Source organism: Eptesicus fuscus, unplaced genomic scaffold, assembly GCF_027574615.1.
Source record: "Eptesicus fuscus isolate TK198812 unplaced genomic scaffold, DD_ASM_mEF_20220401 sc27, whole genome shotgun sequence".
NCBI lineage: Eukaryota > Metazoa > Chordata > Mammalia > Chiroptera > Vespertilionidae > Eptesicus > Eptesicus fuscus.
In genome coordinates, this window is record NW_026557624.1 from 15081 (window position 1) to 33782 (window position 18702).

The window sequence follows — 18702 nt, forward strand, 5'->3', positions numbered from 1 at the left end:
AGTGGCCCTGGGTCTGGGAGAGGCCAAGCGTCCCTGGGTCCGGGTGAGACCATGTGTCCCTGGATCCTGTGAGGCCTCGTACACCTAGGCCCGGGTGAGCCCAAGTGGCCCTGGGTCTGGGAGAGGCCAAGCGTCCCTGGATCTGGGTGAGACCATGTGTCCCTGGATCCGGGTGAGGCCTCGTGCACCTAGGCCCGGGTGAGCCCAAGTGGCCCTGGGTCTGGGAGAGGCCAAGCGTCCCTGGGTCCGGGTGAGACCAGGCGTCCCTGGATCCGAGTGAGGCCTCGTGCACCTAGGCCCGGGTGAGCCCAAGTGGCCCTGGGTCTGGGAGAGGCCAAGCGTCCCTCGGTCCGGGTGAGACCATGTGTCCCTGGATCTGGGTGAGGCCTCGTGCACCTAGGCCCGGGTGAGCCCAAGTGGCCCTGGGTCTGAGAGAGGCCAAGCATCCCTGGGTCTGGGTGAGACAGTGTGTCCCTGGATCCGGGTGAGGCCTCGTGCACCTAGGCCTGGGTGAGCCCAAGTGGCCCTGGGTCTGGGAGAGGCCAAGCGTCCCTGGGTCCGGGTGAGACCATGTGTCCCTGGATCCGGTGAGGCCTCGTACACCTAGGCCCGGGTGAGCCCAAGTGGCCCTGGGTCTGGGAGAGGCCAAGCGTCCCTGGATCTGGGTGAGACCATGTGTCCCTGGATCCGGGTGAGGCCTCGTGCACCTAGGCCCGGGTGAGCCCAAGTGGCCCTGGGTCTGGGAGAGGCCAAGTGTCCCTGGGTCCGGGTGAGACCATGCGTCCCTGGATCCGAGTGAGGCCTCGTGCACCTAGGCCCGGGTGAGCCCAAGTGGCCCTGGGTCTGGGAGAGGCCAAGCGTCCCTCGGTCCGGGTGAGACCATGTGTCCCTGGATCCGGGTGAGGCCTGGTGCACCTAGGCCCGGGTGAGCCCAAGTGGCCCTGGGTCTGGGAGAGGCCAAGCATCCCTGGGTCCGGGTGAGACCATGTGTCTCTGGATCCGGGTGAGGCCTCGTGCACCTAGGCCCGGGTGAGCCCAAGTGGCCCTGGGTCTGGGAGAGGCCAAGCATCCCTGGGTCTGGGTGAGACAGTGTGTCCCTGGATCCGGGTGAGGCCTCGTGCACCTAGGCCCGGGTGAGCCCAAGTGGCCCTGGGTCTGGGAGAGGCCAAGCGTCCCTGGGTCCGGGTGAGACCATGTGTCCCTGGATCCGGATGAGGCCTCGTGCACCTAGGCCCGGGTGAGGTCACGTGCCCCTGGGTCTGGGAGAGGCTAAGCGTCCCTGGGTCCGGGTGAGACCATGCGTCCCTGGATCCAGATGAGGCCTCGTGCACCTAGGCCTGGGTGAGCCCAAGTGGCCCTGGGTCTGGGAGAGGCCAACCGTCCCTGGGTCCAGGAGAGACCATGTGTCCCTGGAACCAGGTGAGGCCTTGTGCAACTAAGCCCGGGTGAGGCCACGTGCCCCTGGGTCTGGGAGAGGCCAAGCGTCCCTGGGTACGGGTGAAGCCAGATCCTGGGTCCGGGTGAGGCCGTGCGCCCCTGGATCCATCCGGGTGAGGCGGGGTCCCAGGCCCGGGTGAGACTACGCGCCCCTTGGGTATGGGTGAGGCCACGTGCCCCTTAGTCCGGGTGACGCCGTGCCCCTGGGTTCGGCCGAGACCAAACCAGAGGGAGTCGGACCTCCATTACCACCATTTGTCCACCATCCAGAGCTGAGGGGTCAGTGCTGACATGTACACATAAGGAACTACTGGACATCGAAATTGGGTCTCAAAAGAACTGTTGGTCCAGGGGGAAGCTCGCTACAGATTGATTCATTTGCCTGTCAGCATAACTATTATTGCTCGTCTCACATTCAGTTCTTATTAGTATATATCTAGTGACATATGATCTCGCTCATCTAGGGGAAATGATGAACAACATAGACTGAGGAACAAGAACAGAACCAGAAGCAAGGAGGCATCGATCGGACTATCGGGCCTCAGGGGGAGGATAGGGGAGGGGGGGGGGAGGGTGGGCGGAGGGGGAGAGTTCAACCAAAGGACCTGTATGCATGCATACAAGCCTATCCAACGGTTAAGTTCAACAGGGGATTGGGGCATGCGTGGGGAGAGGGGTGGGATGGGAATGGGGGGATGAGGACAAATATGTGACACCTTAATCAATAAAGAAATTAAAAATAAAAAAAAAAAAAAAAAAAAAAAAAGAAATTAGTAGCTGGTGTTAAAGAACTATTTAAGCTCGTATGTACATCTCATAACACATGTACAGGTCAATGTTAGAGAATACTGAAGACAGAGCAATGCAGAGGAGCAGGCGATGCAACAAGGCCACACAGGTGAAGGTAGTCAAAGGCCAGGAGGTCACAGGTGAAATGACAAGTCAGCAAGGCGTCAAGTATGACAGAGAAAAGGAAGAAATGTGCTATTGCTCATGGTATTTGCACCTAAACACCGTTGGAAATGAGCAGGTGCTTGGTATGATCTAAACACCACCCTTATACCATATCTAGCCCACATGTGCAACTCAACAGGACCAGGCCTCTTCTGAGACCATCCTGCATGTTCACCCTGTAAAATAAATCAGGGTTCATCCTGCATATTCCTCTCTACAAGTATGTACAACAGAAATATTCCAAGTATTAATGACACATGACAGGGATGGGCAGCCAGCACTGGCCTAGAGCCATTCGGCTTGCAATCGTATTTAAGGAAGATAATATTACAAACAACGGAAGTGTGATCTTTTAAGAACAGCTCAAGGTTCATGTAAGTAATGACCATAACCTGGCACAGGCAGTCACCAAGGACCTTTGCCTGGAGGAAGGAGGTAGAAATGGAAGCCATGGATCTGGACATAGTCACCCTGCCAGGGAGAGGAATAGCAGGTGGGACCCATTAAGCTGTCTGTAAGACTCCTGACTCCCAGACACATCCTGCACTGTCTGAACAATGTTTGTGGAGTCCTTCGCTCAGGGCTCTCCACAGACCTCACCCATGGCAGCCACAGCACATCTGACAGGACAGTGGGGGAAATGAGCAGAGCCCAGGGTCTGGCTGTAGAAGAGTGAAAGCTACATCAGAGGAATAAAGGAAGAGAGAACATCACCCCAGGACACTGGGAGAATGTGAAGGTCTTACCTACAGATGATACAAGTGCAAACACTTCCAGCATCACATCGCAGTACAGAAGTCTCTGAGGCTCACCAAGGATCCCCCATTCCTCCTGAGAGAAGAAAATGGCCACGTCCTCAACGTTCATATACCGTCATAATGGGGACAGTACAGCCCACGATCAGATTCACTTCTAAGGTTCCAACTCTGTCATATTGCCACCCTCCACATCAATCTGCTCTCTCCACTCCACACACCAGAGAAGATACCAGGGCTTCATCCCATGAAGGTCACGGTCATGTTATATTTCTACCGATACTTTGTCTTCCCACAATAAAGGCAGTTGAGCAGATAGAAGATAACTGAGCTCTGGGATTCACATGTACACCACACTTCCTCTTGACAGTAGAGTGGGTGTCAAGAACATAGGGTAGGAAGAGATGTCGGCCATACAGGGAGGGTGAGTGATTTGATACGGGTCTTATCAGGCAATACCTGTGTAGTCCCTCAGATTGTTCCTCAAAGACACCAAATACATTGCGTCAAACTTCACCCTTACAACCACAATCCCAGAGTGCTGAGGCCATAGCTTTGTGTTACCTGCTGCACAGAGTTCTTTGAACAACACTTCTCTCACACTGCTTCTTTCCCAAGGCACAACTTCAAAGGCAACACAAATTTGCATTGGCGAGGATAGGTTGTTTCTTAATCACCTTATTTTCCAAATTTATAGATTTCCATCTCCATAATCCATTTCTCTCTTACCCTTCTCCCTTACCCATGCCCATGGAGAATTTCAAGCCTGGGGAACACTGATGTATAATATCTCATTCCTAACCATCACTGTGTCACCCCCAACTACAAAAGGCAGGTGGGTACATAAATGTCATCCAAGCCCTGAACATGGCAGGTAGCACCAAAACATCACCCTTTCCAGGCATTATCCAAAATCACCCTTATTTTATCATCCAGACTCCACCAGAAATGGACTCTCCATACTTTCACTCTTATGTCACTGTCACGGTGCTCTGGCCATGAAGTCACACTCCCTCTCCAAGTGCTCATCACTCTTCCTGCCGCACCTCTCTCACACCTGCACTGCTACAGTCCCGCCCCCTGAGATCCTCTCCTCACCCTCTTACTTATTACTCAGCATGTGTGGTCCAGAGAACGCTTGTCAAATTCCAACAGGATCAAGTACTGCCCAGACTCTGACAGTCCACACTCACAGAGGCAGCCTGGAGTCCTGCTCTGAAGGCCTCTCTCCAGGACTGTTTATCCTTAAATCTAACCTATGAAGAACCACAGTCAGATCTCAGACACTCAGACCTCCCCTCCCCTGGTGCTGCAGGGTTCAATGGGGTCAGGCCAAAAGAACGCAGGAAGCAGAGAGGACTCTGGGAGGCGCGGAGGCCCCACCAGGCCTGATGGTGCTCAACAAGCCTCAGACACACCCTGCACAGCAAGGACGCTGCCTCCCAGGCCTCCTCCTACTCACCACGAGTGGGCTGAAGCCTGTGAGTCCTGGAGGAAACTGAAGAGGTCAAAATGCCCGCCAGGAGCAGGAAGGCGGAAGTCCCGCCCTAACCGGATGCACTGATACAAAATGTCTTTTAACTCCGCCTACATGGTCGCATTGCTTTCTGGGTAATGTAGTTTTCTCAAACGCCAAGGGGAGGGCTAGCATCCCAGCCAGTGACATTGGTGAATAAAGGTGATGTGGTTCAGCAAGTGGCCCTGGGGAAGGAGGAGATGGGGCCAGAGGCCTGGTTAACTGGAACAGACGGGCAGACCTCCCAGGAGAGGGGTGTGGGGAGAACCGGGAGAGATCCCCCAAAGAATATATGCACAGGCGAAAATGGGAGACATCTGTAATACTGTCAACGATCAAAAAGATGTTTGGCTGGAAGACTTCCCACAGTACCCTCACAATCTTCTGAAACTCATGGTGTGAAATCTTTTCTGCATGAAGTCAAGACCTCACCTACTTTAGGCGAACCTGAGGCAGAGCCGTTCCAGGCTGGTTATGCCTGGGACATCCTCTATAAAGACAGGTCATGGCGTGACTTTGCTTACAAGACTTGGGAGAAAATGTGATGGCTCACACTCACTTTGGTGTTGTGGAGTCAAATCAATCTTAACACCATTCATTTTAAAAATATTTTATTGAATTTTTAGAGAGAAGGGGAGAGGGAGAAACATCCATGATGAGAAAGAATCATTGACCAGCTGCCTCCTGCATTCCCCCTCCTAGAATGGAGCCGCCAACCTGGGCATGTGCCTCGACCTGACATGGAACCAATGATATCTTGGTTCCTGGGTACATGCACCGCCACTGAGCCACACTGACAGTGCACACTATTCTTTTGTTGTAGTTGTTGACTCTATTACAGATCTTCCCAGTTTCCCCTATACCACTCCCCCTTTTTTCCCCTCTACCCTACTACCACCTCTTCTAGGCCCTCACCACATTATTGTCTATGTCCATGGGCTATGCATGTATGTATGTACTTTATTAAGTTTTTTCATTGATTTTATAGAGTGGAAGGGAGAGGAGAGAGAGAAACATCAATGATGAGAGAGAATCATTGATTAGCGGCCCCTGCACGAGTCCACCCCAACACTGGGAATTGAGCCTTTAACCCATGTTGTGCTCTGACCAGGAAAAGAACCACGACTTCCTGGTTCATAGGTCAATGCTCAATCATTGAGACACACCAGCTGGGCTTCATTATTTTTTAAAAAAATACGTGTAGTTTACATTGTTGATACTATTATGAATGTCTCCAATTTCCCTCCTTGATGGATCTCTTGCAGTCCTACTACCCTCTTCCCCTAGGAGATCTGTCCGTCTTTTGCAGTTAGCCAAGCCTATGGACCCATCTTGTCCCTCCCCAGCCTTCACTCTCTCTGCCACAACACTTTTATTTACCTAACTCATTGGTTGGGTTTTTAGCTCGGCTCGTCTGTTTAGAAAACTACCTTACCCAGAAAGCACTGCACAAAGTGTGGGCGGAGCCAAAGGGCATTTTGGTGTCTGCGCATCCGGTTAAGGCGGGACTTCCGCCTTCCTCCTCCCGGTGGTCATGGTAACATTCTAGATCTGTTGTTCACAGAGTCACTGGCTTCAGGGCACTGGACTGAGTAGGAGGAGGCCTGGGAGTCCGCTGCCTGCGGTGCAGGGTGTGTCTGAGGCTCCTGGAGCCCCAACAGGCGAGATCGGGGTCCCCCTGCCTCCCGGACGCCTCTCCGCTCACAGCGTTCCCGCAGCCCGACCCCCCTGAACCCTCCAGCCTGGGGGCCGGCGCCGCTCAGGTCCTGCCGCCCAGGTCCCAGCGTCCGGAATGGTGAGTCCCTGGTGGTGACACGTGGGTGATGGGGGAAGAGTAAGGTGACCAGACGTCCCGCTTTTGGCGGGACCGTCCCGATTTTTAACAATTTGTCCCGTGCCCCGCGGCGTTTTAAAAAAGTCCGGAGTTTTGCCGAAACCGGTGTGGCTCAGTGGATAGAGCGTCGGCCTGCGGACTGAAGGGTCCCGGGTTCGATTCCGGTCAAGGGCATGGACCTTGGTTGCGAGCACATCCCCAGGTGGAGGCGTGCAGGAGGCAGCTGATCGATGTTTCTCTCTCATCGATGTTTCTAACTCTCTATCCCTCTCCCTTCCTCTCTGTAAAAAATCAATAAAATATATTTTTTAAAAAAGTCCCGATTTTTGGAAAGAATGCACGACAAGCTAGGGAACGGCGGGAGAACGGGAAGGGAATATAGGGTTTTCGGCGGCCATGTGGCTATTGAGCCAGGATAAATAATGTACTAAAAATTGTGGAATACGCGCTGTCCTTACCAGGAACTCATGCTGCGACTGAACGCGTTTTTTTCTACGGTAAATAAAGTGTGGACATCAGAGAAATCACCATTACAATGGTAAGATATGTACACATATAATACCTTAATAAAAAAAATTGAAAAAAATTAAAAAATCACAATTAAGTGTTGAGACTTTGAAAGCCATTTTATGTATGAAATATCATTTAACAAATTCTTGTGAAAAATTTCATGACCTTTTCAACGACAGCAATCTACTAAAAAAATACACTCAAATAAGAAATATGTCAAAGAATGAAATAATACTATACATAATTTTATTTATTATATTTGTAAATTGTACTTATGTTGAAATTTTAAAAAATATATTACAATACTATTTTTTGCGTTATATGAAAATTTTTGTTGCTCCATATAGACCAAATTTTTCATCAAGAACCCCCCTCCCCCCGGTCAATGGTGTCCCGCTTTACCAATGTTAAAATCTGGTCACCTTAGGGAAGAGGGTGAAATGCTGCAGTGCCACCTTGTAAGGAAGTGATGGTGAGTCTGAGCGGGGAGGATTCAGAATTCAGGGCCTGTTTTGTGTGTAAAGGCAACAAAGAGATGAGGTGTGGTTTTGCACGAGGAGTTCTACTTTCATTCTCAGAATGCTGGGGCCATACATGGTTGTAAAAAAAAAAAAGAGGGACATTTTCTGAGGCAGGATTCTAACTTTTCCGAACATTGCTCAGAGGAAGAACAGACTAGAAGACAGAGGACAGCATTGTGGACAGGAAGGGGAGGTCCTGTAAATGACAAGGGAACTGGCAGGAGTGAGCACTGAGGACTGAGCCCCGAGATCACACAGGCATCTGGAGGGCACCTGGCCTCTGGGCTGGGCAAGGGCACTGAGCAGCCTGAGCCCAGAGAGCCTGGTGGTTGCCAGGCTCCCAACAGACCATTTTCTTTCCACAAATTCCTGCAAATGCAGAATCGATCAGGTGTACGGGTTTGTGGAGCTTATTTCAGGGCCTCACACACTTGTGGCCTCTGAGATAGTAGAGTCCTGGGTCTGTCAGCCGCTCTTGTATCCCGGGGACCTGGGGACTTTGAACAGACACTGAGCCCAGACTCCAAAGGCCAGGAGGAGGGCTTCATGGAGTGGACCTTGTTTTTGGCGACCAGTGTAGTGAGTGCGAGGTCCTCCAGACACAGGTTCCAGAATGTGCAAAGGATTGCAGTAAAGAGGGAGCCGAATCAGGAACCTGCAGGTATGTGTTTTGTTTTTTTTTAAATACATCTATATTTTTATTGATTTTAGATGTAGAAAGGTTGGGGTGGGGGGGAAGGCGAGAGAGACAGACAAATAGGGATGAGCAAAAAACAGGGATCGGTTGCCACCTGCACAATCTCTACTCTGGATCCAGCCCACAACCCAGGCATGTGACCTCACACTAGTGCATGGGTCTGTGCTCAACAAAATGAGACACATCATCTAGGACAGTATATCACTTTAATACAGGGAATCATGGTCAGGTTGGTAATGGTTCTAGTAGCTTAGAAGGGACAGTGTGAGCCTGAGGAATGGCTTTCTTCCTGGGGCCAGTTTGTGAGAAGGGGGTGTCATAACACAGCTTAGGGAAAGAAGTTGTCATATAGAGTGTGGGGGAGAGATAATCATTTAGCAGTGGCCAATACCTTTTAAAGATGAGTGGACCTGAGATTAATTGGAGGCAAAGATAATTCAAACAAGATGAGACTAGGGCTGGTACATATTCATATCTCTCAATGCTTACCAGGATTTTGTTGTGATCCTTGGTGTAGCCTGGCTGAGGGGAGTTGCATTCAGTCTTGTGGATTAGATAAGAGGCTTGAATCATCATCTCTGAGAGTCACTGGGCATGGTTCAGAGGGACATTGGGGCTGGGACTTGAGTGAAGGTTAAGTGAGAGATGTTGGCTGTGAGTAGTGAAGGGACATCAAGTGAAGCATAAGAGGAGGTGGGCTATGGATAGCTGAGATCTGATGGTTGTTCTGTATAGTTGTGGTTGAAGGAAAAAAAAAAAACAGTCATGGAGAGAGGCCTACATAACAGGACTCAAGGCTACTTCTATGAGTGTGGCCTATCAGAGTCTTGGCAGTACTTGATCCTGATTCAATTTGGCAACCATCCTCTGATGACACATGCTGAGTAATAAGTAAAAGGCCAGGAGATGAGTATGGGAGCTGGTGCTGTGGAAGTGCAGGTGTGAGAGAGGTGTGATATAAAGAGTGATGTGCACTTGGAGAGGGAATGTGAATTCATGTCCAAAGCACCCTTACATTGACATAAGAATGAATGAAGGAAGTCTATTTCTGGTGGTGCCTGGATGTAACAATAAGGTGAATTTAAGGGTAATTACCTTTATAGAGAGGTGTTTGTATGCTACATTCTAGGTTAAGAGCTTAGGTGTCATTTAACTAACCCACTGCCTTTTGTTGTTGGGAGTGACACACTGGTTGATGGGAATGAGATTGCATTCCCCAGTGTTACCCAGGCTTGTGAATCTCCACGATGGGTAAGGAAGAACAGTAAAAGAGAAATAGATTATGGAAGTGGTCACCTATATTTTTTGGAAAAGGAGGTGATTAGGAAAATATACACACCACAGCAAATTTGCATTACCTTTGAAGTTGTGCCTCTGGGAATGAAGCTGTGTGAGAGAAGTGTTGTTCAAAGAACTACGTGCACCGGATTATGAAAAGTGATGGCCACAGTACCTTGGAAATGGGGTCAAGCTGGTGAAGTGTGATGCCATGTTTTTGGTGTCTTAGAAGAACAATTGGATGGCATACAAAGCTATTTGCTGAGAAGACCAGTATCAAATCATTCACTCTCTTTATGATGAACATCCCTCTCTAACCTATGTTATTGACACCCACTGTATTGATAAGAGGCACTGTTGCATACATGGGAGTTCTACAGCTCAGGTATCTTCTATCTGCTCAACTCCCTTAATTGTGGGAAGAAAAATGTCAGCAGGAAAATAAGAATACAGTGGCTTTCATGGGATGAAGGCCTGGTATTTTCTCTGATGTGAAGAGTGGAAAGAGCAGATGGGTATGGAGGGTGGGGAGTCAGACAGACATATAATCTTAGGAGTGAATCTGATCATGGCCTGTACTGTCCCCATATGACAGGATGTGAACTTTGAGGATGTGGCCATTGCCTTTTCTCAGGAGGAGTGGGGGCTCTTAGATGAGGCTCAGAGACTTCTGTACTGCAAGGTGATGCTAGAAGTGTTTGCACTTGTATTATCTGTAGGTAAGAGCTTCACGTTGTCCCAGTGTCCTGAGGTGAAGACCTCTCTTCCTTTATTCCTCAGGCATAGCTTTCTCTCTCCCACAACCAGAACATGGCCTCTGCTAATGTCCCCCACTGTCCTGTCAAATGTGCTGTGGCTGCCAGAGATGGGCTGCATGGAGGGCGCTGAGCAAAGGACTCCACGATCATCCATAACACCTGTTACCTCAAAAAGTACCGGAAGTGTCAGGGAGTCGGGCGTCTTGCAGCGAGCTTAATGGGTCCCAGTTTGCACTTTCTCTTCATGGGAGGCTGACAGTGTCCACATGCAGGGCTTCAACTTCTGCCCTCTTCCTCTAGGTAAGGGTTCTTTGTGGCAGCCACTGCCATGTTAGGGTTTTTACCTACATGAACCATGGGCTGTTCTTGTATGGCCCCATTCAAATGTAATATTTTCATCCCTGAATACTATAGCAAGCTGTGTTGCTCAGGCCCAGTGCTGACTGTTTAATACGTCATCACCTGTTCCTCTGCACTGGTGCCTATGCAGTATTCTGCAACATTGACTCGCACATGTGTTATGAGGTCCACATACGTGCTAAGTAGTCTTCAAAACCAGCTACTCCTTTATTGAATTCTACTTGGAGTAAGACGGAACCAACCTCTTGCACAGCTCGCCCGGTCCCCAGCAGATAAGCCCTGCTGAATGCTGTTAGTTGAAGGATGAGCTGGAGATCCATATTCTAATCCATGTGGTGCTTCCCATGTTTGTGTCATACTTCTGGTGAGGCCTCCCTGTGTTGGGATCTTCATTAGCCCAAAAAGTCACAAGAGCCTCTTATTCATCCTTCCTGCACATCTTTTATTTTCAAACAATTTCATGGAACCAACGTGTGATGTGTGCCACACTTTTGCAATGGGACTTCCCACTGTCACCACATTCAACATTCATTGCCTCATCCTTTCTCGCTTTTCAGGTTGTTGGCATAAAATGGATGATGAGGTGGTCTGTTCTGATGAGAGTGTATCTATACAAGGAGAGTCACAGGACAGGGCTTCTCAGACAGCTCTAGCCACCGGGAGGACCCTTCTGTGTAAGTGGTGTTTCTCTGTGTAACAACATGTTTTGCACCTGACTGGTTCACATTCAACATACTTTGAGCAGAAAGCCTTCTGTAGTGATGCATGTGTTGGAGACTTGTGTTTCAGTGCAAACCCTCCCCAGCAACAGAGGAATGAATGTGGAGCAGAGCCCTGGAAACAAGCTATGGACAGGGCATCCTATGTGAGCAGGTGCAGCTTCTACTTATCGATGGTGCCTTCCACCCGCAGGGAGGTTGGGGAAGAATTGCAGTACAACTCAGAGCTTCCCCAGCACCAGGCCACTCTCAACACCGAAGAGCTACACTGTGGCAGGGAGATTTCACAGGAATTTCTTGATGGAAAAAGTCATCACCAGTGGGGTGACTGTGAAAATGCTGCCAGCCACTTCCTGAAAGTTGTTCAATGTCAGGGTGAATTTTCTGGAGAAGTGATTTGTGAGTGTAAGAAATGTAGGCAAGTGTTTAGACGATTCTTTAACCTCATTGGACACAAGAGAGTTCACCCTGGATAAGAGATGTATGAGTGTAAGTGAATGTGGGATTTCCTTTCGTCTAAGAGCTCACCTCACTGTACACCTCAGAGTTCACACTGGAGAGAAGCCATATGAGTGTACTGAATGTGGGAAGTCCTTCAGTGAAAGAAGTGCAATCATTAAACACCAGAGAGTTTACACTGGGGAGAAGCCATATGAGTGTACTGAATGTGGGAAGTCCTTTCGCCAAAAATCTAGTCTTATTAAACATCTGAGAGTTCACATTGGAGCAAAGTGTTAAATGTGCAGGGAATGTTTTATTTTATTTACTTAGAATAATAACACTGAATGCGACTGTTTGGGACCTATTTTTCTGAATTTAAACCCTTTTAATGGAACATGCACTGTACTATATTCCTCATGTGTTTCCAGTACAACTGAGGCTTGAAGGACATGCCCAGATCTACTATCTGGTACATTTGTGGCTGAAGAGATTTTTTATTGAATTATGATTATATAAATTGTTTTACTTTCTAATTCACCAACCTGCAAATTGCTTACTGTACTCTGTTCTGGTTTATTATTTTTTATTAAAGGTATTTTTCTTTAGTACCTTAATTTTTTTGGTTATTTTCACTTCCAGGGATGATTGTCAAGCAAAATTATGACCTATCATCATAGAATTTACAGATATTGTTTGAATCCCAACCTTTCTGTGCTTTAGAAGGGACAGCATAATACTAGAAAATTACTCATCTTCAACTTCTTCACCTTCATCCTCATCCCTTCTTCATCAATATCTTCCAACCCTTCCTCTTCTTCATCATCATCATCATCTTCTTCTCCTTCCCCTTCTTCGTCGTCCATGTCAGGAACCAAGTAGTACTATAAAGGATTTGGCCAAATGTCATCTTTGATGACTTCTAACTCACCTGCACCTGCGTCAGAATAGCCAGTAAGCCAGGTACAGAAGCTCTCTGGTTCCTCATGCTGTCTCTTCCTGCTGGCTTTATTCTGTGTTTGACTTGAATGTTTCGTCAAATCCTTTCCAGATTTCCATTTGATTTCAGTGGACTTTGAAGATGGACCACTACTCTCATTCAGATGAAACTCTTTAGATAGAACTTTATTTTCGAAGTAAGGATTTTCAACAAAATAAAAATCTAGTCTGTAACCTTACATAATATCTTCAAATTCTGTCACTTCAACTCTTGTCAAATAATGCAGCGCCTCTTCATTCTCTTCCCCAAGCGGTGCAGACACTTGTGGATGGTTGACAAATGTTGTTACCCCAAAATTTGGGACTTTGGCGAACAATTCTGACCTATTCTGAAAAAGTGGTTGGTGGAGTTTGTTATATTTCTGTTCTACTTTCAAAATCTCCTCACTGGCTTGTTCTTTGAGTTGTCTATTTCATTTTGTACTTCACCAATATGTTCAATCGCTTCTTGCTGTTCTTTTTCACCCTCAGCACGTCTGGAGGGGTCGGCTTCTTCTCCTGCTTGGGGGCTGGAGATAGTTTTGGTTTCTTTGTTTGAGGTGGGACCTAGGACTGGAGTTTGGGGGCCATGCTGTGAGGCAAGACCTAGGATCTGATCAATGGGAAGTCGCCAGGCTCAAAGGCGCGCTGAGCTCTCACTTTTTCAATTTTTCAAATGAATTTAGGATTTAACCAATAGGAGGGCAGTTCAGCATCTAAGACATCTCTATTCGCTTCACCCATTCCTTAAGGACTCAATTGGTTTGTTTTCCATTTGGAACTATTCAGTATGTTTTGAATACTGGAAGGAAAATCATTTTTCTCACATTTTACCTTATGCACAATTTAATGTCCACTTGCATGATACACTTTTAAATTCAATCTATGTTGCTAACATTCTCCACCATTTATTCCTGGTGGTAAATACTCTCATCGTGATTAGTTTCAAAATGACCAAATGTTGGCACTGAACATGGGCCTGCTAGGATATCTCAGGAGCACATCATTATATTTTATTACAAACATGCTGATGCATTAGATAGAAATATACTCAAGAACACACATGATAAAATAGTAAAACAATGAGAAGTGGCAAGTTTTAATTATTTTTTAAACTTTGATGTAAGTGTAATTGATTTAAAATATACATTCAAAACTATATTTTTATTGATTTCAGTGAGGAAGGGGCAGGGGATAGAGAGAGAGAAAGATGAATGATGAGAGAGAATCACGGATAGGCTGCCTCCTGCATGCACCACAATATGAATCCAGTCCACCACCTGAGCATGTCCTGACCAGGAATTGATCAGAGACCTGCAGGGTCATAGGTTAACACTCACCCACTGAACCACGCTTGCCCGGCTCTCCTAAGATTTTCAGGGATCCCACGCAACCTGCAACCAGGGTAGCAATGAGCAGTGGCAGCTCGTCCTGGCCTAACCCCTGACTCTGCGCTCAAGGCCTCCTTTCCTCTGAATGCCCAGTGAGCAAACAGCAGCCTCGCTTTGGCTCATGTATTTCCCACAATGTTTCTAGAGTCAAAGGAGCCTGCTGCTTCCTGTTCTATCTCTCTGCTGCTTCCTGTTCTATCCTAAGGCCTACGTTTTTTCATTATCCCCAGTTTCAGTTAATGTGTCCTCAAAATCTTCTGAACTTGTGCAGTGAAATCTTTTTGAACATGAAGCAATGAACTCTAACACTACAGACCAAGGTGAGGCCGACCTGCTCTAGGCTGCTTCCTGTTCCTGAACACAGGTGTGCCTGGGACATCTTCCACACAACAGACCAAGGCATGATTTTGCTTAGAGAACCTGGGAGAAAACATGACGGTCTTCACTCAAATTGGTGTTGTTGAATCAAATCAATTTTAACGCTCTTCTTTCTTTATTGATTTTTTAGAGAGAGAGGGAGACGGAGACACATCAATGATGAGAGAGAATCATCGATCAGCTCTCTCCTGCATGCCCCCTACAGGGATGGAGCTCCCCAACCTAGGCAAGTGCCCTGACTTGGAATCCAACTAGAGATACGTTGTTTCATGGGTCCATGCCCAACCACTGAGCCATGCCAGGTGGACAAACGATGCTTTTATTTTTGGCTCTATTACAAATAGACCCAATTTCCCCCATCCTCATCCTCCTCTGCCTCCCTCTGCCCTGCCCCCACCATTTCTAGGCACTCAGCACATTATTGTCTATGTCCATGGACTATGCATATATGTATATACTTATTTTTTGCTGCATTTCACTTTACTTTGCACAAAATGAATACAACCAATTGACTAAGCAGCTCCAGAACTGTTAGTGTTCATTAATCAAGAAGTAAACGATGTAGGAAGCAACACTTTTCAATTCCTCCCATGCACATATTGTAAAGACAATAAACTCCTAACGTATGTGACACAGGCTGGTTTCGACACAGAGAAAGCCTAAGCAAGAAGGGTGAGTACTGAATATCCACATGGTCAGACCAGGAGCCATGCTCCAGGAGCTAGACTACACCTAGCCTGTTATTCACGCTGCCCGCATACACATCTGCCCTGTGAAGTTCACTGTCCCCTGTCAGACTGAAATCCAAGCGGCTCCTTCCATTTTCAGGCTCATCATTTCCAAGGTGGACAATCCACACACAGAAATCCAGGCAGCTCCAATCTGCTCGCTCAGCTGTGTTTTACATGACACCTCCACCAGCCAGGCTCCCGGTCAAATTCTGTACAGGAAGTTCCCGTTGTCCTCAAAGAACTCTCACCCCCTCTGCGCTACCTTGCTGCTGAAGTTCTGCTCATCCAGTTCTCTTGCCTTCCATGCTTCCAGCTCCTTCGCACTTGGCAATCCATCACTGTCAGAGCCTCTGGCGCCCTCACACCCACTGGTGGAGTACTTCTGCAGCTCTCTGTGCTGACCTTGGGCTGCAGCAACAGACACAAAGCTTTCCTTCTCCAGGCTCTGGACTCCTTTATTCCTTCCCTTCTGTCTCCTCAGGGTGTTTGTACTCTGAGTATTCGGTTCTGTCACCCTCAAAGCTGTGCTGTGACCGTGGCCTTGGGATGAGGCTTCAGCTCCTGACACAGGGCGGCCTGCAGAAAACAGCTCCCAGGCATCCCCACGGCCTGGAAGCTGGTGGAGCGAGTGGGCAGGCCCAGCTTTCTGAGGGACCTTTTGATCCTGCTTCAGTGTCTTCTCCAATGTGGGCACAAACTTGCTTTTTAAAACCCTTCTGATCACATCGGTGCTAACATCCAAGCCTTCCGCCAATCTGGGAACTGACCAGGACTCTGGAAATCCTTCATGTAAATAACGGATCTGCTCCCTGGCGTCCCTGGTCAGAGTCTTGGGCGGGGCCATTCGGGGCTCCATCTGCCTCTGAATTTTCTGGAACGGGATGGCTTTTTTCTGGCGTCTCCGGGCGCTGGGGAAGAGAACCAATGGCAGAAGCCACGCGTGGGACCAACATGGGTGGTTGAAGCGCCTCAGCTAAATCAGGAAGCCCCCAGCCCTCGTCTCTTTGTTCATCGCCCCCAAAATCTAACACCCACATCAGCAGCCCCTGAGCAAGGGGAGCTGAGTCCTCTAAAAGGCGATGAAATACGTCCCTGGTGAAGGGACCGTGGACGCAAAGGAGCCCAACACCTGCCCCTGTGCTTCTGATGAGGGAAGAGGCAAGGCCCTGCCTCAGGCTGAGGGCCAGAAGGGAGCCGGTACTGTTACAGAAAACTGGAGAGGAACCAAGCAACACTTAGAGAGATGGAGTTATATTTATTATCTGCAGGTCCAGAGGAAAATGTCTCTCAAATTCTGGGCCCCACCCTGGAGGAATTTTCTCCTTTTATATGTTCCCTAACCAGGAATAGAACCAGGACCTCATGGATCATAGATCAGTGCTCAAACATTGAGCAACACCAGCTGGGCTATATTGTATATATTTTTAAATTTTAATTGTCTTTTTGATCCTTGATAGTATTACAGATGTCTCTCATTTTCGCCTGTGCATATATTCCTTGGGGGAACTTTTGGGTTCTCCCCACTCCCCTCTCCTGGGAGGTCTGCCCATCTGTCCCAGTTAACCAGGCCTCTGGCCCCATCTCGTCCTTCCCCAGGGCCACTTGCTCAACCACATCACCTTTATTCACCAATGTCACTGGCTGGGATGCTAGCCCTCCCCTTGGCGTTTGAGGAAACTACATTACCCAGAAAGCAATGCGACCACATAGGCGGAGCTAAAGGACACTTTGTGTCAGTGCATCCGTTTAGGGCGGGACTTCCGCCTTCCTGCTCCTGGCAGGCATTTGGACCTCTTCAGTTTCCTCCAGGACTCACAGGCTTCAGCCCACTCGCGGTGAGTAGGAGGAGGCCTGGGAGGCAGCGTCCTTGCTGTGCAGGGTGTGTCTGAGGCTTGTTGAGCACCATCAGGCCGGGATTGGGGCCTCCGCGCCTCCCAGAGTCCTCTCTGCTCACAGCGTTCTTTCAGCCTGACCCCATTGAACCCTGCAGCACCAGGGGAGGGGAGGTCTGAGTATCTGAGATCTGACTGTGGTTCCTCATAGGTTAGATTTAAGGGAAAAACAGTCCTGGAGAGAGGCCTTCAGAGCAGGACTCCAGGCTGCCTCTGTGAGTGTGGACTGTCAGAGTCTGGGCAGTACTTGATTCTGTTTGAATTTGACAAGCGTTCTCTGGACCACACATGCTGAGTAATAAGTAAGAGGGTGAGGAGAGGATCACAGGGGCGGGACTGTAGCAGTGCAGGTGTGAGAGAGGTGCGGCAGGAAGAGTGATGAGCACTTGGAGAGGGAGTGTGACTTCATGGCCAGAGCATGGTGACATTGACATAAGAGTGAAAGTATGGAGAGTCCATTTCTGGTGGAGTCTGGATGATAAAAAAAAAGGTGATTTTTGGATAATGCCTGGAAAGAGTGATGTTTTGGTGCCACCTGCCATGGTCAGGGCTTGTATGACATTTATGTACGCACCTGCCTTTTGTAGTTGGGGGTGACACACTGATGGTTAAGAATGAGATATTATACATCAGTGTTCTCCAGGATTGAAATTCTCCATGGGCATGGGTAAGGGAGAAGGGTAAGATAGAAATGGATTATGGAGAAGGTAATCTATAAATTTGGAAAATAAGGTGATGAAGAAACAACCTGTCCTCGCCAATGCAAATTTGTGTTGCCTTTGAAGTTGTGCCTCTGGGAAAGAAGCAGTGTGAGAGAAGTGTTGTTCAAAGAACTCTGTGCAGCAGGTAATACAGAGCTATGGCCTCAGCACTCTGGGATTGTGGTTGTAAGGATGAAGTTTGACGCAATGTATTTGGTGTCTTTGAGGAACAATCTGAGGGACTACACAGGTATTGCCCAATAAGATCAGTATCAAATCACTCACACTCCCTGTATGGCCAACATCTCTTCTACCCTATGTTCTTGACACCCACTCTACTGTCAAGAGGAAGTGTGGTGTACATGTGAATCCTAGAGCTCAGTTATCTTCTCTCTGCTCAACTGCCTTTATTGTGGGAAGACAAAATATCAGTAGAAATATAACATGACCGTGACCTTCATGGGATGAAGTCCTGGTATCTTTTCTGGTGTGTGGAGTGGAGAGAGCAGATTGATGTAGAGGGTGGGAATATGACAGAGTTGGACCCTTAGGAGTGAATCTGATCGTGGGCTGTACTGTCTCCATTATGACGGTATATGAACGTTGAGGACGTGGCCATTTTCTTCTCTCAGGAGGAATGGAGACTTCTTGATGAGCCTCAGAGACTTCTGTACTGCGATGTGATGCTGGAAGTGTTTGCACTTGTATCATCTGTAGGTAAGACCTTCACATTCTCCCAGTGTCCTGGGGTGATGTTCTCTCTTCCTTTATTCCTCTGATGTAGCTTTCACTCTTCTACAGCCAGACCCTGGGCTCTGCTCATTTCCCCCACTGTCCTGTCACATGTGCTGTGG

At 48.4% G+C, this 18702-nt stretch overlaps 2 pseudogenes; both read right to left on the bottom strand.

Moving 5' to 3' along the window:
• Window positions 1-3837: 3837 nt before the first annotated feature.
• On the bottom strand, window positions 3838-13346 carry LOC129148466 (protein SET-like; annotated as a pseudogene).
• Window positions 13347-15155: 1809 nt separating this feature from the next.
• LOC103304464 (neugrin-like) lies at window positions 15156-18153 on the bottom strand (annotated as a pseudogene).
• Window positions 18154-18702: the final 549 nt, after the last annotated feature.